The sequence below is a fragment of the Rhinopithecus roxellana genome, chromosome 17, assembly GCF_007565055.1.
Source record: "Rhinopithecus roxellana isolate Shanxi Qingling chromosome 17, ASM756505v1, whole genome shotgun sequence".
Taxonomy (NCBI): Eukaryota; Metazoa; Chordata; class Mammalia; order Primates; family Cercopithecidae; genus Rhinopithecus; species Rhinopithecus roxellana.
The window spans coordinates 103,723,650-103,749,339 of NC_044565.1; the positions used below are offsets into that span (position 1 = coordinate 103,723,650).

At 39.9% G+C, this 25,690-nt stretch overlaps 1 protein-coding gene across 5 annotated transcripts in view; it reads right to left on the reverse strand.

Annotated features, from left to right (window-relative positions):
* The window catches only part of PPM1B (protein phosphatase, Mg2+/Mn2+ dependent 1B), an 86,930-nt gene that overhangs the window by 44,816 nt on the left and 16,424 nt on the right, over positions 1–25,690 (reverse strand). The window contains exon 2 of one of the 5 annotated variants that reach the window (XM_030921081.1): positions 6,571–6,703. The exons of the other annotated variants lie outside the window; for them this stretch is intronic. The gene's annotated coding sequence lies outside the window, so the exon portion shown is untranslated. The remainder of the gene's footprint in view (positions 1–6,570; positions 6,704–25,690) is intronic. 5 annotated transcript variants of the gene reach the window in all.

Here is a 25,690-nt window from a genome sequence, read left to right on the forward strand (position 1 = left end):
TGGCTCACTCCTGTAATCCCAGCACTTTGGGAGGCCGAGGCAGGCAGATCATGAGGTCAGGAGATTGAGACCATCCTGGATAACACGGTGAAAACCCGTCTCTACTAAAAATACAAAAACAAAATTAGCCGGGAGTGGTGACAGGCGCCTGTAGTCCCAGCTACTTGGGAGGCTGAGGCGGCAGAATGGTATGAACCCAGGAGGCAGAGCTTGCAGTGAGCCGAGATCGCACCACTGAACTCCAGCTTGGGCAACAGAGAGAGACTTCATATCAAAAAAAAAAAAAAAAAAAAAAGAGTTCAAAATGGTTGTTTCAGAAGAAAGTTCTCCAAGAAGAGTACAGAAACCACCAAGTCTTGTAGAATCATTTGGTTAAATTATGAAAATGTATATTTTAGTTAAAAAAAAAAAAAGAAACCTAAATTTTTAGAAACCATAAAGTAAAACAATATCCCAGTTACTCCAATTTGGTTATATTAATGTATGCAATTATCACATGTCTCCTGAAAATATACACATCTAACATTTATCAATAAAAATAAACAAAACAGTCCTATAAATAAGCAAACAGTAAACATGACAGAAAAATGAACCAAAAAAAAAAAAACCCTCACAAATGCATCTTAAATTATGCCCAACCTTACATTTATTAGAGAAATGAAAATTAAGACTATACCAAAATATCACTTTTCATGTATCAGACTGACAAAGATCAAAGGCTTGGTAATCATTCTCCTGGTGATGTTATATAGAAACATAGTAACATTGCTGATAACAATAGACTGGTAGAATCTCAGTGGAAAGCTAAATTAATTTAATAAAAATCTATCAAAATTACATTTGCACATATCAATCACTTAACAAAATTCTAAAAATGTGCCCACAGGTTTACTCCTGTCTGTACAAACTAACTATTCACTGCAGTGCTGTTAGCAAAAGTAAACATATAAAACAATATTTGTATTACTCACTTGGGAACTGATTAATAGGATATTACGATACCTATTTAACATAAAACATCATATGCTACAATTTGTAGAATATATATATATATACACACACACACACTTGTTTATTTATATGTGTGTACATATTTGTATTCATTCTCTGGAATTATTCCACAACTAGAAATTTTGAAGAAAAGAAGGGTATAAGAGACAGGAGTGAAAGAGATACCTTCCATTATATACAATTTTGTACCTTTCCATTTTAAACTGTGAATGTAAGATCATTTAGTGAATATTATTTCAACTAGGAAAATTCCTTCAGTGAATCTTTTTTTACAAATCAGAAGCTATAATCTATAAAAATCTAAACAATTATATCTAAATCATATATCAATATATCAATGTCCCAATTTTTTTTTTTTCTGCAAACAAATCAAAGAAACAATCACTCACACTGGAACAGACCCAGCATATGCACCGTTTTTAAAAATGAATATCATTTCCTTGAAGAAGTAAATTCATCGGTGAACTCTACTTAAAAACATAATAAACAAAACACATGAATTCTACACTCAAGGCAGAATAAGAACTGGGATGCAATGGCCTCTGTTAAGTCAGCATCAAACTTTAATAAAGCATACAAAAGAGATGTATATTATCACAGTAACTGAGGGAAAAGTTCCTTTCTGGAAAAAAATGTAGAACAAGACTAAATATTTAATGCTGCTAAAGCATCAAATTCTTCCTAACTGAAACGCAATTCTGTAAGAGATGAAGTGAACAAATTTCTTGTGATAAATTTTATAATTTTATAGAAATAGGATTAATGACACTTCTCTAGACAACAATATAAATGCTACAGTTTGAAGCATAACAGCAAAAATCCAACATGTCTAATAATTGAAGACATTTCTTCAATCTAAGACACTGCAGTATGAGCATACTTCAAAGAGCCTTGACACAAATGCATTATTGGAGATTCTTATGTAGCAACATACAGTTACAGGAAAACATAAAACAAAGTTTCTTTATGGGTAACATATAGACTCAAGATTACCCTTGCCAAAACTCTAGAAACAATAAAAGCTAACATTTACAGTCTCTTTACTGTAACCAGGCACTGGAACCTACATTAACTTCATGTGTATCAATTCATCTGCAACAATATTCAAAGGTTTATTACTGTCCTCATTTTATAGATGAAGGCACTGAGTCACAGAAAGCTGAGCAACTTGTCTGAGTAGGTAGCAGAGCTGTTGTAACGCAGGCTGTCTGGCTCTGGAGGTGATGCACTTCACCACCACCAACACATACAAGGGTAAATATTAAAAGTATCCCAGCCTTTTTCCTCCACAGTTGAGACAAATTTCTGTTTCTTCACTTAAACAAATACATATGTATTTATAGGTAAGAGCTTTGATTCTGCTTTCTTTTACATACACTATGTATTTCATTAGCAAATTCTATCAATTTTACCTCCAAATATAGCCCTAATCGGTCCACATCTCTCAATCAGTAGCTGCACCATTTCAGTCAAAGTTGGTATAATCTACTACAATAACCTCTTTAACTTTAGCCTCTCTATTCATTCTCTAGAGTGACCTTTCTCAAGCATAATGGAATCATGTCTCTGGACATCCCAATGAATTTAGAAGAAAATTCAAACTTAGTACATCTATCTCTCTATGATCTGACCCCTGCTTAGTTCTTCAGCCTTACTTCCTGTAACTCTTCAGTTACCATTTACTGCTCTCTAGCCACAGTGGCCTTCTATTCCCCCAATATACTGAACTTGTTTCCCATATCTAGACCCTTGGATTTGCTCTATTCTTCCTAGAATCACTCTCATCCCTCCACCTCCAGAGCTGCATGGCTAGCTCCTTCTTGACATTTAGATCTCAGCCCCAATGTCAACTCAGAGAAACCTTCCAGACTATTCTCCCAACACCATCACATCTCATTTTCCTGTTTTTATTTTGCTCATAACTTGCTGAAATTGTTTTTCATCAAATTCTTTACTTTTATACCCTGACCAGAATGTAGGCTCTATGAGAAGAAGAAGGGCATCTGTCCTGTTCATTATCAAATTAACAAAATTACCATGGCACTTAGTAAGCACTCCATAAATATTTGTGGAATAAACAAATAAATGAACAAAGGAGCATCAAATGAAATAGCCATTTTACTACAAAAAAATACACATTCACCACCACTCACATTGCAGAGGCCCACTAAAAGATGAGTAAACCAAGGTTACCAACTCAAGCTCATTAAAGCTGGAAAATATAAACATTTCAGTCTAAATTAATATAAGCTCCCTGAACTGCCAAACATATAAAGCACCATATTCAGTTCTGAGAATCAAATTTTAACTGACATTAACAAAACTAAAATATATCCTAAAGCAGAACAATGAGAAGAGCATAAAGTTCAAAAAACACATTCTATAAATAAAGTTTGAAGACGCTGGGACTGCTTAGAATAGAGGCGGTATTAAGTCCTAACAGGGCTGATAGTGAACGCTGAATTCTTCTAAAAGAAGAAAATGGCTTATTCATTTGTTCCAGAAGGCAGATCTAGGAACAATGGATAAAAGGCATATTTGCTACATTAAGCAAAAGGCATAAAATATGCTACATTAAAAATGAGTTATCTAGTTAACATTAAAGATGTGTTTTAAGAAGACTATTTATTAGGGATGCTGAAAGAAGGGGTATAATCAAACCCAAAACTGGAGTATAGTTGTCCTTCAATCACTCAACATCTTAAAACTTACATGCTGACTCTCCACCTGACCTCATGAAGGATTTAAAAAAAAAAAAAATGATACGAGAAAAAAACAACCCCATCAAAAAGTGGGCAAAGGATATGAACAGACATTTCTCAAAAGAAGATATTCATACAGCCAACAGACACATGAAAAAATGCTCATCATCCCTCGCCATCAGAGAAATGCAAATCAAAACCACAATGAGATACCATCTCACACCAGTTAGAATGGCAATCATTAAGAAGTCAGGAAACAACAGGTGTTGGAGAGGATGTGGAGAAATAGGAACACTTTTACACTGTTGGTGGGATTGTAAACTAGTTCAACCATTATGGAAAACAGTATGGCAATTCCTCAAGGATCTAGAACTAGATGTACCATATGACCCAGCCATCCCACTACTGGGTATATACCAAAAGGATTATAAATTATTCTACTACAAAGACACATGTACACGTATGTTTATTGCGGCACTATTCACAATAGCAAAGACTTGGAATCAACCCAAATGTCCATCTGTGACAGACTGGATTAAGAAAATGTGGCACATATACACCATGGAATACTATGCAGCCATAAAAAAGGATGAGTTTGCGTCCTTTGTAGGGACATGGATGCAGCTGGAAACCATCATTCTTAGCAAACTATCACAAGAACAGAAAACCAAACACCGCATGTTCTCACTCATAGGTGGGAACTGAATAATGATATCACTTGGACTCGGGAAGGGGAACATCACGCACTGGGGCCTATCATGGGGAGGGGGGAGGAGGGAGGGATTGCATTGGGGAGTTATACATGATATAAATGATGAATTGATGGGTGCTGACGAGTTGATGGGTGCAGCACACCAACATGGCATAAGTATACATATGTAACAAACCTGCACGTTATGCACATGTACCCTAGAACTTAAAGTATAATTAAAAAAAAAAAAAAAAAAAATCTTCTCATAAAGAAAAAATGGCCAGATGTGGTGGCTCATGCCTGTAATCCCAGCACTTTGGGAGGCTGAGGTGTGAGGACCACTTGAATCCAGGTATTCAAGACCCACCTGGGCAACGTAGGAAGACCCTGTCTCTACAAAAAAAAAAAAAAAATTAATTAATTTTAGCTAGGCATAGTGGCTTGGGTCTGTAATCCCAGCTGTTTGGGAGGCTGAGGTGGGAGGAACTCTTGGGCCCAGGAAATCAAGGCTGCAGTGAGCCGTGATTGCACCACTGCACACAGCCTGGACCACAGAGCAAGACCCTGTCTCAAAAAAAAAAAAAAAAAAAAAGCAAAACCCATGATACCTCTGTATCAAAGCATATCTATTGTTTATAAATACATGGAAACCAAGATGCATCACCTTGGTATCTACTGCATCATAAAAGCAACAGTGCCCTTTACAAGCTACAGTTAGAACAGAGCTTAAAAAAAAGAAAAGAAAAGAAAAGAAAAAATGAACAAAGAGAGGATGGATAAGGAGTACAAAATAGAAATTTCAATCCCCCACTAAAATGATGGATTATCATTAACACTACTTACAAAAAATACATTGTATTTGGTAACACAAAGCAATTATTAATAACACAAAGAAAAACAAAAATATTTATACTCTTATTTTAAAATATAAAATCTGCACACAGAAAATACACAAAAACCAAAATGGTTGCTGTGAGGCTGAGGATGTTATGGAAGTTTACACACTCAATAATATTATCTTTAATTTGCTCTGTGTCAATAATTGTTAAAGTTGACTGATAGGTACACCGAGGTTCAGTATATACTATTTCCACCTTTATGTATGTCTGGCATTTTCCATAACAATTTTTTTTTTTAATGGAGTCTCGTTCTGTCACTCACACTGGAGTGCAGTGGCACAATCTCCGCTCACTGTAACCTCCACCTCCCGGGTTGATGCCATTCTCCTGCCTCGGCCTCCTGAGTAGCTGGGATTACAGGAACTTGCCACCACACCCGGCTAATTTTTTGTATTTTTATTAGAGACGGGGTTTCGCTATGTTGGCCAGATTGGTCTCGATCTCCTGACCTTGTGATCTGCCCACCTTGGCCTCCCAAAGTGCTGGGATTACAGGTGTGAGCCACCACGCCTGGCCAGGACCATTTCTTCCTAGTAGCCATATATGGGATACTTGTGATTGTAAAGAAATTTTAAACTGCAAAATACACAGCGAAAAAACTGCTTAAACTAATTCAATCTCCCTTTATTCCCTAGTAATTACAAACGCTGACACTACCTGCACTTTTTTTTTTTTTTTTTTTTTGGAGACGGAGTCTCGCTCTGTCGCCCAGGCTGGAGTGCAGTGGCCGGATCTCAGCTCACTGCAAGCTCCGCTTCCTGGGCTCACGCCATTCTCCTGCCTCAGCCTCCCGAGTAGCTGGGACTACAGGCGCCTGCCACCTCGCCCGGCTAGTTTTTTGTAGTTTTTTAGTAGAGACAGGGTTTCACCGTGTTAGCTAGGATGGTCTTGATTTCCTGACCTTGTGATCCGCCCGTCTCGGCCTCCCAAAGTGCTGGGACTACATACAGGCTTGAGCCACCGCACCCGGCCCACACTACCTGCACTTTTACCAGCCCTACCACCAAAAGTAAGAATCTTCAACAGTCTTTTTTTTTTTTTTTTCTTTTTTTGAGACGGAGTCTCGCTCTGTCCCCCAGGCTGGAGTGCAGTGGCCAGATCTCAGCTCACTGCAAGCTCCGCCTCCCGGGTTCACACCATTCTCCTGCCTTAGCCTCCCAAATAGCTGCGACTACAGGCGCCCGCCACCTCGCCCAGCTAGTTTTTTGTATTTTTTAGTAAAGACGGGGTTTCACCGAGTTAGCCAGGATGGTCTCGATCTGCTGACCTCGTGATCCACCCGTCTCCGCCTCCCAAAGTGCTGGGATTACAGGCTTGAGCCACCGCGCCCAGCCAATCTTCAACAGTCTTAAGAGCACGATGGGGCGGACTGCAGAGAGGTCCGGTCCGAAACCAAGCCCCTGCGGAGACAACCAGGGAAGTAATCTGAGAGAGTTAATGGCCCTCGTACCTCTTATTATTTCATTTTTGCACCAGAGGCACATTATGTTACGCTTTTATCTTATTTGAGGGACTAAGGAATAAGCAAATACTTCTGTAGTGCTTGTTCTGTGGTAGGTTCTGTCTTCAATGCTTCACAAACATTCACTTATTTAAATTCTACTCTTTAGAAAAACAAATATCAAAAAAGCAAACAATTCTCAGGGAGACTTTTAATAAAAAATCTTTAGGCTGGGCGTGGTGGCTCATGCCTGTAATCCCAGCACTTTGGGAGGCTGAGGCGGGCGGATCACTTGAGGCAAGGAGTTTAAGGCCAGCCTGGTCAATACGGTGAAACCCCGTCCCTACTAAAAATACAAAAATTGGCCAGGCATGGTGGTGGGTGCCTGTGATCCCAGCTACTCGGGAGGCTGAGACAGGAGAATTGCTTGAACCTGGGAGGTAGAGGTTGTGGTGAGCCGGGATCATGCCATTGCAGTCCAGCCTGGGCAACAGAGTGAGACTCCATCTCAAAAACAAACAAACAAGAAATCATAAAACTCCAAAAAAAGACGACCAAATATTTCAAAATTCTCCTCCTTACTGCAGTTGGCACACTTTTTTAGAGGGGGTACATGGACACTGGCAAGCCTTGCTTAAGAACAGCACAATCTGTCATTCCCATCGGCTTCCTATCAAAGAAAATGAGGTGGTGTTAGGGATGCTTCAGGCTCATGGATAAAATTTTTCCCAAAGGTTTCTGAAGGCTAGTATGTTGCTCTTTTGACTAGAAAAGTAACATAAATAGCAATAACAATGCCTCATTTTTTAATGAGTTCTATATGTCAGGCACTACACTAAGATACTGATATACACTGTATCATTTAATTCTAAAAACAACCTGGTAAGGTTAGAACTATTTATATTCTCATTTTACCATCGAGAAAACTAGGGTATCCAGACAACACAACTAAGTGGCAAATCAGAAATCGAACCTATTAAGTCTAGCCTAGACCTTGCATTCTCAAACTCTGGGCTTCAGTGGCTAATGTATTACACGCTTTTTTTCTTCCTTTTAAAAAATAAATAATAGTTATATAAATGTTCAGGGGCTCAAAAGGCAACACAATGTCATATCCCTGATTGGATACTGACACAGTTAAACAGAATTACTAGAAAAACTGGTGAAATCCAAAGACTAGAGTTTAGTTAACAGAATAGTAATGTTAGTCTTTTTATTTTTGATAAATGCACTATAGTAAATGTAAAAAGTTAACATTAGTGGCCAGGTGTGGAAGCTCATACCTGTAATCTCAACACTTTGGGAGGCCAAGGTAGGAGGATCACTTGGGCCCAGGAGTTCGAGATCAGCCTGAGCAACATAATGAGACCCTATTTCTACAAAAAATTAAAAAATTAGCCAGACATGGTGGCCCAAGAGGCTGGGATGGGAGATCTCCTGAGCCTGGGAGGTTGAGGTTGCAGTGAGCCCTGATTATACCACTGCACTCGAGTGGTATGACAGGTGACAGAGCAAGACCCTGTCTCAGAAAAAAAGTTAACATTAGTGGAAATTGGGTGGGGGGTAGATGGGGAAGTCTCTGTACTACCTTTGCAAACTTTTCTGTAAATCTGAAATTATTTCAACATTAAAAGTTTATTTAAAAAATGAAAACTAAAAGGTAAGCTTCAGTTAAGTCATTCCACATACAGTGCTGGATGAAGCAAGGTAGACTGGCTATGGAAAATCTCTCTACCTGTGATTTTGTCAATCACGCTAGGTGGCTTAGAAATGTATCCTAAAAATACCAAGATTATATAATAATTGGAAACTCTGATCCAGTGATTCTATTTCTGAGATGTTATAACCACTCTTGGTCTATGACAGATCGTTTTCTTTTTTTTTTTTTTTTTTTTTTTTTTTTGAGACAGAGTCTCGCTCTGTCGCCCAGGCTGGAGTGCAGTGGCCGGATCTCAGCTCACTGCAAGCTCCGCCTCCCGGGTTTACGCCATTCTCCTGCCTCAGCCTCCCAAGTAGCTGGGACCACAGGCACCAGCCACCTCGCCCGGCTAGTTTTTTGTATTTTTTAGTAGAGACAGGGTTTCACCGTGTTAGCCAGGATGGTCTCGAACTCCCGACCTCGTGATCCGCCCGTCTCGGCCTCCCAAAGTGCTGGGATTACAGGCTTGAGCCACTGCGCCCGGCCTAGATCGTTTTCTTTTTTAAGGGATAAACAATCTGAGCAATAAAATAACGTAATACTGGATTATAACCCATACTACAAATATTCATGAGTCTTTGCTGATAAAAATAAAGAATTGAATATGTAAATGAATGGGGATACCAGATAAATCTTTAATGCAGAAGAATGCCAAATAATTTATGTAGATCTTCCACCTTCAAAGAGGTCAAGCACAACTTCCCACCCCCTAAGCGTAGACTGGGCAGTTATCTTCTTTTCAAAAAGTACAAAATAAAAACGAGGGAGAGAATAACTCTACAGTGGAGAAACCTGACAAACACTACCTCAGCCAGGTAATCAAACTTGACATCAACGGTTCATATTCTTGGTATAATCTAATGAGAAAGGCACTTTACCTCAGTGCTCTTCCTCCAAAACAAAATCCATAATAACCCCAGTCAAATCATAAGAAAAGCATTAGAGAAACTCCAATAGAAGGCTATCCTACAAAATATCTGACCAGTACTCCTCAAAATTGTCAAGGTGACAAAAAACAATGAAAGCCTGAGAAACTGCCACAGTCAACAGGAGCCTAAGGAGACATGATGACTAAACGTAACGTGGTACATCCTTAATGGGATCTTGGATAGAAAAAGGATATTCGGTAAAAACTAAGAAAATGCAAATAAATGATGAGCTTTAATTAACAATGTATCAATATTGGCTCATTAATTGTAAGGGCTCAAGTGGGCAGTTCTCACTTCGGTTTTCTCATATTATTGCATACAAATATTGGCTGGGGAGAAGGTCACCTGAAAGCTCACTTAACATGATTGGCAGCTGATGAGGGATGCTGGCTAGGAATTTAGCTGAGACTGTCCCAAGGAGTATCTGTATGTGGCCTCTCCAGTTTGAGGATCTCAACACTGTCAGGCTTCTTATATGTCACCCGGTTTCCCAGGCAGAGCTACGTGGCATTTTCTGTCCCACCATCAGAAGTCACTTCTGCTGCATTACTGTTTACAATCAAGTCACTAAGTCCTGTTCAGATTGAAGACAAAGGAACGCAGACCCCATCTCTCAAAGGAGAAGATTACTAAATAACTTGCTGACACATATTTTTTATTTTTAGAGATAGGATCTTGCTATGTCACCCAGGTTGAAGTGCAGTGGTACAATCATAGCTCACTGCAGCCTTGAACTCCCGGCTTCCAGCAATCCTCCCACCTCAAAAGTGCTGGAATTACAGGTGTGAGTCACCACAACTGGCCTGTTTGGTAGTTTTAATACACGTCTGGGCTGGGCATAGTGGCTCATACCTGGAATTCAAGCACTTTGGGATGCCTAGGTGGGAGAATCGCTGGAGGCCAGGAGTTTGAGACCACCTGGACAACATAGCAAGACCCTATCTCTGCCAAAAAAATTGGGGGGAAAATTAGCCTAGCATGGAGGTGTACGCCTGCATCATCAGCTACTTGGGAGGCTGAGGCAGGAGGATCACCTGAGTCCAAGAGATTGAGGCTGTAGTGAACTATGATCATGCCACTGTACTCTAGCCTGAGTGACAGAGTGACACCCTGTCTCTTGAAAAAAAATAAGGCCAGGTGGGGTGGCTCACGCCTGTAATCCCAGCACTTTGGGAGGCCGAGGCAGGCATATCACCTGAGGTCAGGAGTTCGAGATCAGCCTGGCCAACATGGTGAAACCCTGTCTCTACTAAAAATACAAAAATTACCCCGGGTGTGGTGGCAGGCGCCTGTCATCCCAGCTACTCAGAAGGCTGAGGCAGGATGATCACTTGAACCCGAGAGGTGAAGACTGCAGTGACTACGCCACCACACTCCAGCCTGGGTGACAGAGTAAAACTTTGTCTCAAAAAAAAAAAAAAAAAAAAAAAAAGCAAAAGACTGGAGGTTTATCTTGCAAAGGATGAACTATAGAGACTCTGGGTTTAGAGAGCAGATTTAGCTGAGGGCCTTATAGAAAACCAGTGATTTAAACTATTAATTTGCATAATGAATGCTGATATGCTCAGCCTTCTTTTTTCTTTTTTTTTTTTTTTTTTTTTTTTTTGTTGTTGAGACAGAGTCTTGCTCTGTCGCCCGGGATGGAGTGCAGTGGCCGGATCTCAGCTCACTGCAAGCTCCGCCTCCCGGGTTTACACCATTCTCCTGCCTCAGCCTCCCGAGTAGCTGGGATTACAGGTGCCCACCATCTTGCCCGGCTAGATTTTTGTATTTTTTTAGTAGAGATGGGGTTTCACCGTGTTAGCCAGGATGGTCTCGATCTCCTGACCTCATGATCCGCCCGTCTCAGCCTCCCAAAGTGCTGGGATTACAGGCTTGAGCCACCGCGCCTGGCCTGCTCAGCCTTCTTTACCAACTTCTAGAAATCAAAGAAATCACAAGCAGGCAACAGCTCTATTGCTCTCTAAGGAAATTCAATAGTCCCAGAGAAAGTACCCACACATTACTAACACACAGGAATACTCCATAAAATGCTTGGTCTCCACAATCATCCTACACTGAGGCCTATCAAATGACATCCCTGTCAAGGCTGTCAGGGCTACACTTAAATATGAAGAGCTATGCAAAGATTACCAGATACTGAAAGGAAACATACAACATGAAAAGCAAAATAAATCAAACAAAGAAAAAGGAACCGGAAGGAAAAAATCATGCAGGGACTAGGGAAAAAAAATCCTCAAGAGAAATAAGAGAGTATTGTATTCACGAACCAAAAAGATACTAAAAACAAACAAATGAACAAACAAACCAGGCTGGGTGATGCAGTGGTTCATGCCTGCAACCACAGGGCTTTGGGAGTTCAAGGTAGGAGGACTGCTTGAGGCCAGTAGCTCGAGACCAGCCTGGGCAACAAAGTGAGACTTTGTCTCTGTAAAAAAAAATTTTTTAGGCCAGGCACAGTGGCTCAAACTTGTAATCCCAGCACTTTGGGAAACCGAGGCGGGTGGATCACCTGAGGTCAGGAGTTCAAGACCAACCTGGCCAACACAGTAAAACCCCATCTCTATTAAAAATACAAAAATTAGCCGGGCATGGTGGCACATGCCTGTAATCCCAGCTACTGGGGGGCTGAGGCAGGAGGATCACCTGAATCTGAGAGGCAGAAGCTGCAGTGAGCTGTGATCATGTCACTGCACTCCAGCCCGTGCAACAGAGCAAGACTCTGTCTCTCAAAAAAAAAAAAAAAAAAAATTTAATTAACTGGGTACAGTAGCAAGCACATGTAGTCCTAGCTACTAGGGAAGCTGAGGCGGGAAGATTGATTTAGCCCAGGAGTTCAAGACTGTAGTGATGGACCACGCCTGCGTGACAGAGTGAGAACATGTCTCTAAAAAGAAAAAATTCAAAATAAAAAAATTCAGAGGAAAGAAAAGTGCTTTTTGAAATTAAAATGGCATACAAATGGCCAATAGATATGTGAAAAAATGCTCAACCTCACTAATCATCAGGGAAAAGCAAATTAAAGGCACAATGACATATCTCACACCTGTCAGAATAGCTATTAGGAAGATAAAGATAACAGGTATTGGTAAGGATGTGGAGAAAAGAGAACCCTTGTACACTGATGGTGGGCATGTAAATTATTACAGTCATTCTGGACAACTATCTATTCCTCAAAAAACTAAAACCAGAATTACCATATGATCCAGCAATCCCACTTCTGGGTAACCCTAAGGAACTGAATTCAGTATGTGGAAGAAGTATCTGCATTCCCATGTTCACTGTGGCATTATTTACCAAAACTAAGTTAATGCAATCAACCTAAGAGTCCATCAATGAATGAATGGATAAAGAAAATGTGGTGTATATATACACAATGGAATACTGTTCAGCCTTAAAAAAGAAGGAAATTCTGTCATTTACAACAACATGGAGGATATTATGCTAAGTAAAATAAGCCAGGAATAGAAAGACAAATATTGCATATTCTCACTTGCACGTGACATCTAAAACAATCAAACTCATAGAAGTAGAGAGTAGAATGGTAGTTACCAGAGGCTGGGAGGGTGGTGCAAAATGGGGAGATATTGGTCAAAGGATAGAAAGTTGTGGTTAGACAGGTGGAATAAATAATAATTATTTAAGGTGACAGATATGTTCATTAGCTTGACTTAATCATTTTACACTGCATACATATGTTATAACATCATTCTGTACCTAATAAATATGTAAGATTATAATGTCAAGTTAAATAAAACATTTTAAAAATAAAAATGACAGGCCAGGCATGGTGACTCACGCCTGTAATCCCAGTACTTTGGGAGGTCCAGGCAGGCAGATCGCCTGAGGTCAGGAGTTTGAGACCAGCCTGGCCAACATGGAGAAACTCCATCTCTACTAAAAATACAAAAATTAGCCGGGCATGGTTGTGGGCTGTAATCCCAGCTATCAGGAGGCTGAGGCAGGAGAATCGCTTGAACCCGGGAGATGGAGGTTGCAGTGAGCCGAAATCATGTCACTGCACCCCAGCCTGGGCGACAGAGCAAGACTCCAGCTCAATAAAATAAAACAAAACAAAACAAAACAAAATAAAATAAAAATTAAAATGACAGAAAATTTTCAATAAAAGGTTAGAAAATCAAACTGAAAAAAAAAAAAAAATCCAAAGTAAAATCCCCCAGACCCTTCCCCCTCACAAAAACCAAACGGACTCAAAGTCGTAAAGAATAAAACTAAGAAAGCTGCAGGATCAGTCCTGAAACTAATAGCTATTACAGAAAGAACAAGAAAACGAAAGAGAACTAAACACCCTAAGTGTCAAGATTCAAAGTGGAATCAACCTCATACACACACAGAGACACAAAAAGCAACTGAAATTTCAAAACACTGGTGATAAAGATAAAACCTAAAATTTCTCAGAGGGAAAAAAGGGGAAAAAATAAGTCAAACATAAAGAATTAGGAACCAGAACAGCATGAGAAATCTCCAGAGTGATATTTGGTAGAATAAAAATGCATATAATTTCCTGAAGAATTGTTCGTTATAGAGTATCCACCCAGAGAAATTTTCACATATATACAAGCAGAAGCATACAATGATGCTGACACAATGTAATTCTCTACAGAATTTAAAAGTATGGATTACATTAACTTGTATCCCCATGAGTAAATCAAAACAAAAGTAGCTGGAAAATGATACATACAGCGTGATGTCATTATGCAAAATTATAAAATTTACAAAGCAACAGATTAGTTCACATACATGAATATGTGGCAAAAGTATTTAAAAACATGCTTGAGTAGTACAAACACTAAAACTACTAAGACTAACTTGACAGTATTTACTTCTAGGGAAACAGTGAAGTTTTAATATTTAAAGTTGGTTAACATTTCTCTATGAGATCAATTTGAAGCAAACAGCAAAATGTTAATGTCTGTTAAATCTTAGTGATGAGAACATGGATCCTTATGTTAAGAATCAAAAATGTTCATGCTGCAAGACTATTCTTACTGATATAACAGTTCATGTCTCAGTAAAATCTTTTTTCAATACAATAATTGTATACAATTTCTTTTATTATTAAATGGTCATTAAATGCCCATTTCCTTGACAAATATTACAGTAAAACTTAGTCAACAAAAATATGGGTACTTGCTCTGTTCAATTTATGGAGTGTGAAAATGCTATGTAAACACATATGTAGAACAGAAACTGTTTAGCCAAAATAAATGTCACTTCTGCTTTAACAGACGCCTGGTCTAACACTTACAAATAAAAGATCAACTCATTTAAATGTATCTGCCTACTAAATTTTTTGAGAGTTCTTTAAAATTACTTTCAAAAGAAATGGAAAAAAAAATGCCTTAGAAAGTGAGAACAAGCAAAGGGGAGAAAAGCTTCAAAAAGCGATACAGGAAAAAAAGACATGAAAGTTTCAATATTTTCTCAAAATCAAATATACTTGGCCAGGCACAGTGGCTCACACCTGTAATCCCAACACTTTGGAAGGCTGAGACGAGCAGATCACCTGATGTCAGGAGTTCAAGACCAGCCTGGCCAACATGGTGAAACTCCGTCTCTACTAAAAATACACAAAAAAATTAGCTGGATGTGGTGGCGGGCACCTATAGTCCCAGCTACTCGAGAGGCTGAGGCAGGCAAATCGCCTGAACCTGGGGGTAGAGGTTGCAGTGAGCTGAGATTGGGCCACTGCACTCCAGCCTGGGCAACAGAGCAATACGGTCTCCAAAAAAAAAAAAAAATCAAATATACTCAAATTTCTCTACTCGTATCAAACAATAATCTATACACAAATGCCCAATGGTAGCTTAATCTTTTGTGAAATATTTTTGTAATGAAAATATTCACATTCATATGCTATAATCCATATAATAAAAGGGTTTCCAGTTCAAGACAGGTGGAACAAAGTCATTTATCTCTAATCCCTCCCAATACGCCATCAAAATGTTCGCAAAGAAAAAATTTTTAAAAGGTGTAAAACATGAAGCAATGAAAGATTAAGAGCAGGAAATGGGGGCAAGAGGTATGCCATCAATGGGTAGAGATATCAAAAGCCTTTGGAAACTATAAAGCAGATAGAAGGAGTGATTAATAAAAAAACAACGGGCAGGGTACGGTGGCTCACACCTGTAATCCCAGCACTTTGGGAGGCCAAGGCAGATGGATAAACTGAGGTCAGGAGTTCAAGACCAGCCTGGCCAACATGGCGAAACTCCATCTCTACTAAAAATACAAAAAATTAGCCAGGCGTGGTGGCAGGCACCTTGTAATGCCAGCTACTTGAGAGGCTGAGGCAGGATAATTGCTTGAACCTGGCAGACAGAGGTTCCAGTGAGCCAAGATTGTGCCATTGGACTCCGGCCTGGTGACAAAGACTCTCGAAAATAAATAAATAAATAAAAATAAAAAAGAATGGAAGGACCAGCAGCTTAGCAAGTTAGAACTGCAGAGGGAATCCTAGACAGGTTGAGAACTCAGACATAGTACGTTCACAGATGTAGGAAAATAGGATCATGCCTGCAAGTAAGAATGAGGGTGAAACTAAGTTATAGAGAACCATCAATCCCAGTCTCCCCTCAAACAGACAAAAAGCAAAAGTGTTCTGTCTTTTCTCAAGAAACTTAACATGAATTCTCTATTCATATTTAAGAATAAGTATAAACAGCTAAGGATAATGAGGCATGTGAAGAAAGAAATGCAGTATGGCTGGGCATGGTGGCTCACACCTGTAATCCCACCACTTTGGGAGGCTGAAGTAGGTGGATTGCTTGAGCCCAGAAGTTCCAGACCAGCCTAGGCAACACGGTGAAACTTCATCTCTTATTAAAAATACAAGAAGATTAGCCAGGTGTGGTGGTGGCATGCCTGTAGTCCCAGCTACCCAAGAGACTGAGGTGGGAAGATTACCTGAGCCCAGGAGGTCAAGGCTGAAGTGCTTGGGGGAAAAACAACAACAGCAGCAACAAAAAACCCAAACTGGCACCTCCCCTCTCTATCTTGCTTCCTCTGTTGCTATGTGATCCCTGCGGAAAGGAAAGAGGGAGAGAGGGAGGGGGAGGGGGAGAAGGAGGGGAGGGGAGGGGAGGGGAGGGGAGGGGAGGGGAGGGGAGGGGAGGGGAGGGGAGGGGAGGGGAGGGGAGGGGAGGGAAGGGAGGGGAGGGGAGGGGAGGGAAGGGAGGCAGGCAGGCAAACTGGGCATAGTGGCTCATGCCTGTAATCCTAGCACTTTAGAAGGCTGAGGCAGGAGGATCGCTTCAGGCCAGGAATTGAAGACCAGCCTAGGGAACATAGCAAGGTCCTATCTCTAGGACAAATCAAAAAATTAAGGCCGGGCGCGGTGGCTCAAGCCTGTAATCCCAGCACTTTGAGAGGCCGAGACGGGCGGATCACGAGGTCAGGAGTTCGTTCGAGATCATCCTGACTAACACGGTGAAACCCCGTCTCTACTAAAAAAATACGAAAAGCTAGCCGGGCGAGGTGGCTGGCGCCTGTAGTCCCAGCTACTCGGGAGGCTGAGGCAGGAGAATGGCGTAAACCCGGGAGGCGGAGCTTGCAGTGAGCTGAGATCCGGCCACTGCACTTCAGCCTGGGTGACAGAGCGAGACTCCGTCTCAAAAAAAAAAAAAAAAAAAAAAAAAAATTAACCAGTCATGTTGGCACGTGCCTGTGATCCCAGCCAATTCAGGAAGCTGAGATGGGTGGACTGCTTGAGCCTGGAGGTTGAGTTGCACTCCAGCCTAAGCAACAAAGCAAGACCCTGTCGAAGGAATGAAAGGAAAGAAAGGAAAAGAAAAGGAAAGAAATGCAGCAGCACTAAAGGCATGATAAACAGTGGGAGAAGAGAAAGAAAAAACTACTTAAAAAATAAAAGATTTTTTCTTTTAAATCAGAAATCAGAATCCTCAGATTGAAAAAGATACTTCATCTTGCTTCCATAGAATAACAGGATGTTAACAAATGGAACACAGTACAAAAAACAGCCTTTCAGATTTAAACATGGCTGCCTCAATCCATCCCCCTTCTTAAAAACAAACAAAACCCAAAAATTCTTGATGGTGTTTGGAAGTTAAAGTAAGCCAAAGCAATCTCCTGGACTGTGTATCAAATTTAAAAATTTAAAGGTAAAGGCCGGGCGTGGCGGCTCACGCCTGTAATCCTAGCACTTTGGGAGGCCCAGGCAGGCAGATCACGAGGTCAGGAGATCAAGACCATCCTGGCTGACACGGTGAAACCCTGTCTCTCCTAAAAATATAAAAAATTAGCCAGGTGTGGTGGCACACGCCTGTAGTCCCAGCCACTAGGGAGGCTGAGGCAGGAGGATGGCGTGAACCTGGGAGGCAGAGCTTGCAGTGAGTGCGCCACTGCATTCCAGCCTAGGTGACAGAGCGAGACTCCGTTTCAAAAAAAAAAAAAAAAAAATTTAAAGGTGAACATCACAGAGGTTCAATCCAGGAAATGCAATGCTGGACCAAAGAAATATTCCAGAAATAGAGAAGAAATGAAATTATCAAAGAAACAAAACAAAAATAATTTTTCAGAGCTGAGGGATGATACAAACACTCAGACTCAAAGCCTACTGCTTGGCAGAGAGGCAGAGTAGGGGAGAGATCCCATGTTTAGACAGATCATTATGGACTTTCAGACGGCCAAGAATTTAAAAAAACTTAAAAGCTTTTGGAAGCAGTATGGCGCTTCTTCAAAAAATTAAATATAAAACAACCATATGATCCAGCAAGCCACTTCTGTGTATGTATCCAAAAAAATTGAGTGGGATCTCAAAGAGGCATTTCTATTTGTACATTCATGATCGTAGTACCCATATCATGCATAATAGCCAAGAGGTAGAAGCAACCCAAATGTTCCATGACAAATGAATGGATAAACAAAATGTAGTATATACATAGAATGAATTATTATTCAGCCTTAAAAAAAAGTGAAGGAAATCCTGTCACATGCTAAAACATGGACAACAGGTCAGTCACAAAAAGACAAATACTACATGATTCCACTTATATGGGGTCTCTAAAACAGTCAAATTCATAGAAACAGAAAGTAGAGTGATAGTTATCACGGACTGGGGGTAGAAGGGGAAAGGGGAAGCTGTTGTTTAATGGGAATAGAGTTTCAGTTTTGCAAGATGAAAAAGTTCTGGAGATTTGTTGCATAATAATGTGAATATACTTAATACTACTGAACTGTATGCTTATTTTTCTTTTTTGCAGCAACCATGGCCTGATATGAACTGTACATTTAAAAAGGGTTAAGATGGTAATGTTATCTTATGTGCTTTTTGTACTACAATTACATTTTATTTAAGCTTTTGGGGGTAAAAGTAGAGTTAGAAAGTCATCTACACAAAAAGAAGAATCCAAATAGCACGAGACTTCTCATCAACAAAACTAGACCACAGAAAATTTCTTTGACATTCCATAGCAGAAAATCAAATGATAATGTCTAAATGAAAAATCATTAATAGTTGTATAAACCTTTTAGTTAAAAATCAGGCCAGGCACAATGGCTCACGCCTGTAATCCCAGCACTTTGAGAGGCTGAGGCGGGTGGACTGCCTGAGTCCAGGAGTTCGAGACCAGCCTGGGCAACATAGTGAGACCCTGTCTCTATTTTAAAAACTTCAAAAATTAACCGGGCATGGTGGTGTGCGCCCGTAGCCCCAGCTACCTGGGAGGCTGAGGTGGGAGGATTGCTTGAGCCCAGGAGGTGGAGGCTGCAGTAAGCCAAGACGGTATGACTGCATTCCAGCCTGGATGACAGAGCGAGACCGTTTCAAAAGAAAAAAAGCTTGTACACATGAAATACTTAAAATAATATGCTTCTATCTTCAAAATTTAACTGATGCCACATATACTCCAAAGGGTTACCAAGAAATATTTCTATGATATAGCCAAGTACTCTTCACTTCCAGCCTGTTCTTAGACAATGTATAGATTAATGGCTTTCACTATTATAAAACATTGCTAAAATAAATGATAGTAGTCATAAAATCTAACAATCAGCTTATGTTCAAAGAGATGCTTGAAAAGTCACATACTACTAACAACATTCCAGGAACTTACAGAACATACTCATTCACAAACACGTGCATCAAATACTAAACACTGCTTGAATGAGAAGCGAAAGAAAAACAACTACACCCCATCAGTAAATTCACAGAAACAGAACATGTAGCTCACATCCTTTCTTTCAATTCTTAGTATTTTCAGAATTAAATTATTTAAGTCCTCTCCTCTTCCAAATCAATTCTGATGAACTGTAGTATCAGTGACATTCGCTTAGGATTTTCAAAATGTAACTGATATTCAAAAGGGCTTGAATAATTGCTTAAGAGATATTTAACAGTTTTCATTAAAATTGCTGAATAACATTGGCATTGACCACACCCAGGTCCAATGGCAAGGAGATGTTACTGATAAAAATAGGCTAGTCTAATAATTCTCCAAAAGCTGGAAAGTATAGCTCCACATTAGAGCAAGATTATGAAAACAAACTTATTCAGTAAATCCGATTCTCTGAAATTATAATTGAGAGACCCCAGATACAAGAATAATTTAGATTTTCTTGTCCTAAATCAAAAGCTCAGCTAGAAATTTCAAACTCAGGACAACAGGGTAACTTATCCCTCTCCAAGCCTTTCAATAAGAAAAATATAGTTCATAAAATGGAAATAGCTTTGTTGACAGTGGTATTTTGCTTTAGTTACAAATTTGAGAAAAAAAATCTATCACACTGAATATGTACAGTGTGCTCTAAAAACCAAACTACATGCAGATCTATGAAAAGTATATATTCAGGCTATAACAAAAACAGAAAATTACCACTTAATCAACTTTCAAGTAGCAGTTCTCAACACAGGGCAAGATATCATACAAGAGGAATTAATTTAGCGTCACTTGTCATGCTTTTTCAAATTCTACAAGACACAACTATAGGCAGGAACTTAGATGAATCTCATTAACAAGGTTGAAAGAAACTAGAAATCAAAGAGTATACAATGTATGATTCCATTTAAATGAAATGTAAAAACAGGCAAAACTAATATAACAGGTTAGAAGCCAGGTAAGCATAAAATGCATACAATAATTAGGATTACTATAAAACCCAATAATATTAAAGTCGTTATCAATATATTTTTTAAAACTTGACATAGTAATACATGTCTTCTTCACTAACACAATAATAATATCTAGTGGCAGGTCTAATAAATGTCATAATTCTGAAGTAGTGGTGAGTTTAACAATATTTTAAGATACTTGCAACAACTATAATATGATATAGAAACATCTGACTTCTAAAGAAGACGTAAAAAAGTATTGCTATACTACATTGATAATTGAAGAAAACGTTAAATTTCAGTTAGAGATTAGTGAAAATAAAAACATGATCCTCCTGAATTTTACTGATAGATCCCTATGTGAGTCTGTGGGCTCCAGCTTAAGAATCCCTCATTTAGTCTGTGCCAACAGCAACTTAGGGGAGAAGAAGGGAGGCATGATCTATCAAGTAGTCAGTTTTGAACATGTTCTGTTAGAGATGCCTATTACATGTCCAGTGGAGATACTGCAGGCAGGTGGATCTAGAAATAAGGTGCTCAGGAGTGGGATCAAGAATGAAGACATAAATTTGGGGGCATTTATATGGTAATTAATTCTCCACTTAAACCCCTTGAGAACAGAGTAAATATAATTTAAAAAGAGAAGACACGGCCGGGCGCGGTGGCTCAAGCCTGTAATCCCAGCACTTTGGGAGGCCGAGACGGGCGGATCACGAGGTCAGGAGATACCATCCTGGCTAACACGGTGAAACCCCGTCTCTACTAAAAATACAAAAAATTAGCCGGGCGAGGCGGCGGGCGCCTGTGGTCCCAGCTACTCGGGAGGCTGAGGCAGGTGAATGGCGTGAACCCGGGAGGCGGAGCTTGCAGTGAGCTGAGATCCGGCCACTGCACTCCAGCCTGGGCGACAGAGCAAGACTCCGTCTCAAAAAAAAAAAAAAAAAAAGAGAGATGACACTAAAGAACTAAGTTCTTGAGCACTCCAACATTTAAAGGTCAAGAGATGAAAAAAAAAATGCAGTAAAAGTTACTGAGAATCAGTAACCAGAGTTGTGGGAGGAAACCAACAGTGTGGTACCCCTGACGACAAATATGCCCTTACAGAGGAGGAAGTGATCAACTGTGTCAAATGCTGCTAATCAGTCAATGTCCTATCAAAAAGAACAACCACTGGATACCTATTAGAGCAGCAGACATTTTCTATGTGCTAGGAATTGTTTCAATGTATTTACAGGCATGAACTCATTTAATCCTCAAAATAATCCTATGAGGAAAGTACTATTATAATCACTACATTACAAATGAGGAAACATACAATGAGGTTAAGAACTTGCCAAAGACACACAACTATCAAGCGGTAAAACTAAGATACTAACCCATGCAGTCCAATTCCAAAGCCAAATCTCATCCTCAGGCTCACAATGGGGTCAAAAAGCTCTCTGGCTAATTCTCTCCCTTCCTCCTGGGGCTCACTGGTATGTCCTTCAATGTACTTAAGTAATAAAGAAGCTGAAGCTTTGGGCTTTACTGGGTGGTGATGAGGCAGCAGGCCTTTTGGCTTCCTCTGGTTTTAGGTCATTCAGGCCTACCTAACAACTTATGTAAACCTTATCCCAGTATCCAGCTGTACTTGATTCTGGAGACCGACTCTCCCACCGGTTAAATACCTATTATTCCATCTTACTTATCCTACTCTATGCAAATACTTGTTTCCAAAACCACATGGGAAGAATATTCAAGGCAAAATGTGTATATTCCTTATCTAAATGGCCTGATTTCATCGAATATCACCTGGCAAGTAATACAACACGGTAGTTAAGAACATGCACATGGACAGTCTAAGATGGCAGTGGTGGTAGCAGCAGAAGTTTTTAATGTCCTCACACAGACAATGCAATCCAACAACAAAGGTATTATTTCCCCATAAGCTACAAATTGTTGTAAGACCCAAGTGGTATTAGCATTTGTGCAAAAGGAAGCAAAAGGAAAACAGGCTTCTGAAGATGCTGAGATGAGAGAAACTCCAACATCACAAATAGCTACTCATTGAAAAGTGTGACAGGACAATCTAGTAACAGCTAAAACTGAAAGGGAATTCTGCAAGACCCAACTGCTGAGGTTATGCAAAGGGACCAATATACAATAAGATCTGATAGTGCTGGAGCAATCTAGAGCCTACAAATTCTGAAATAAACGCTCCCTTGTTAGACAAAGCTCTACACTAAAGAAAAACTACTAAGAAGAAAATCTAAAAAATCCACACACACCCTACCTTCCTAAAAGTTCAGGAAAACATCACAGTCCAATTCTATACAAAGTAATTATAAGAAAGGAAAAAAAAAAAGAATATGAAAACTAAAGTCCCTAGAGTCAAAGAAAGCACACTAGGAAAAAAGTGCCTATTAAATAGAGGAAATCTGTAACCTAATATTTCAAAACAAACTAAAGAGAAAAGTAAAACAAGAAAAGCAAATCACAATTAGAAAACTTAAATATCAGGTAATCAAGAACAAAGTAATTATAACAAATTACTAGTATTGGCCGGGCGCAGTGGCTCACTCCTGTAATCCCAGCACTCTGGGAGGCCGAGGCAGATGGATCACCAGAGGTGGGGAGTTTGAGACCAGCCTGACCAACATGTAGAGACCCCATTTCTATTAAAAATACAAAAGAGTTAGTCGGTCGTGGTGGCGCATGCCTGTAATCCCAGCTACTCAGGAGGCTGAGGCAGGAGAATCGCTTGAACCCGGGAGGCGGAGGTGGCGATGAGCCAAGATAGTGCCATTGTACTCCAGCCTGGGCTATAAGAGCGAAACTGTCTCAAAAAAAATACATAAATAAAAATTTTAAAAAAAGAAAAGAAAAGAAATTACTAGCATTTCCCGTATGTGTGGAGTATCATACATAACGAGAATGTTTCTCACGATATACAGCCATTTCAGTCCCCAAAACACCAATATTCCTGACAAAACAGCTCAAACACTGATGTCCTGTGTGAGACTCTGTCTATACAAACAATTTAAAAATTAGCCAGGTATGGTGGCACACACCTGTGGTCCTGGCTGCTTGGGAGGCTGGGGTGGGACAACCGCTTAAGCCTGGGAGATCGAGGCTGCAGAGAGCTGTGATCTGCACTTCAGCCTGGGCAAAAGAGCAAGTACTTGTCTCCAGAACAAAACAAAACAAAACACTTTCTCCTCCTTGATGTCATCCCAACTCTTCCTACCACCATCTCACCACTCCTATAAAATCATTTGGATTCCTTTTAATATTTTTGCCCTTCTTAGCTCCTTTCCTACCCTAATTTGTGACCTTGGCATCTAGTAGGTACTAAATAAAATATGTGTTAACTTAAAAGACACTTCTTAGTCACGCATGGTGCCCCATGCCTGTAGTCCTAGCTCCTCGGGAAGCTGAGGCAGAAGGATAGCTTGAGCCCAGAAGTTTGAGGCTGCAGTGAGATATGATCACACCCCTGGTACTCTAGCCTGGGCAACAGAGTGAGACACCATCTCAAAAAAAAAAAAAAAAAAGACTAATTTAAAAAGATCCTTCTTCAAGAAAGAATGTCCTAGTCAGCTATTTCAACGTTCCCAGAAATATTAAATTGGCAGAGACCTAAAATTCTACTGGAATGCTGATTAACCTCTATTATCCACTGTAACATTTATTAAGTACAAGCAGTCCTTGATTTCCAGCAATTTTACTTTTGCTGATTCATTTAAAGCACCTAGCCAATTACACCTACTTACTATGGACAAAGGACACACTAATGAATTTATATTACTTGGTGTGTTTCCTGATGATGGGCATAGAGTATCCCCAACTCCCAAAGTCAGTCTAGCCCTGTAGCCCTTTTTGAGAACATCTTTGCCTCTAGATCAGATCCATTCAGCCAACTCTTCCTAAAGGTCTTTAAATTTAGGGCTGAGGAAAGAAAGATGAAGATTAAGCAAAATAGAGGGAGAAATATATGAAGGAAAAGAAATATATACAAAGGATTGTTTGCCTTAAGTATTAAGCAATTGCCCTGTCCCTACCCCTATTATTACCATTCAAGTACCATCCTTCCAAGCATTCATTTCAATCCAAATACACATTTTGGGTAATATTTTAGAGTTGACTTGAGGTTAAAGTCTTTTTTTTTGGTGGCGGGGATGGGGACGAAGTCTTGCTCTTGTTGGCCCAGGCTTGGGTGCAATGGTGCGATCTCAGCTCACTGCAACCTCTGCCTCCCAGGTTCAAACAATTATCCTGCCTCAGCCTCCTGAGTAGTTGGGATTACAGGCTCCCGCCACCACACCTGGCTAATTTTTGTATATTTAGTAGAGACGGGGGTTTCACCATGTTTACCAGGTTGGTCTTGAACTTCTGACCTCAAGTGATCCACCCACCTCAGCCTCCCAAAGTGCTGGGATTACAGGCATAAGCCACCACGCCCAGCCAGGTTAGTCTTTAATTAGCACCATCATTTTATAGACATATTATCTAACATCTAAATCTAATATCTAATATCTAAAAACTCTTAAACACAGTTAATAAAATAAACACCTGCATTCTAATGGCAAAGTAATTCCATATTTATGACTGTAAGATTTTATTTTGTCATTAGGAAAACTAATAAGAAGATGCAAAATTAAAATCAAAATAAAACACCATTTCTCTCTCCTTAGATTAAAGAGAGAGAGAGAGAGAGAGACTCAATACCAAACGCAGACAAGAATACAGAGCTTTGCTGTTTGGTATAGTAGCCACTAACCACTTAGGGCTAGTAAGAATTTTAAATGAGGCTAATGCAAACAGAGATTTGCTGTAAGTGTAAAATACACAATGGATTTTAAATATTTAATGTATAAGTAGTTTTCACACTGCTGATAAAGACATACCCAAGACTGGGCAATTTACAAAAGAAAGAGAGTTTAATGGACTTTCAGTTCCACATGGCCAGGGAGGCCTCAGGATCACTGCTGAAGGCAAGGAGGAGCAGGTCACATCTTACATAGATGGCAGCAGGCAAAGAGAGAGCACTTGTGTAGGGAAGCTCCCCATTATAAAACCATCAGATCTCATGAGACTTATTATCATGAGAACGGCACAGGAAAGACTTGTCCCCATGATTCAATTACCTCCCACGGGGTCCCTCTCACAACACCTGGGAATTCAAGATGAGCCTTGGGTGTGGACACAGCCAAATCACATCATTTAATGTTTTTTAAAAGAATTCAAAAT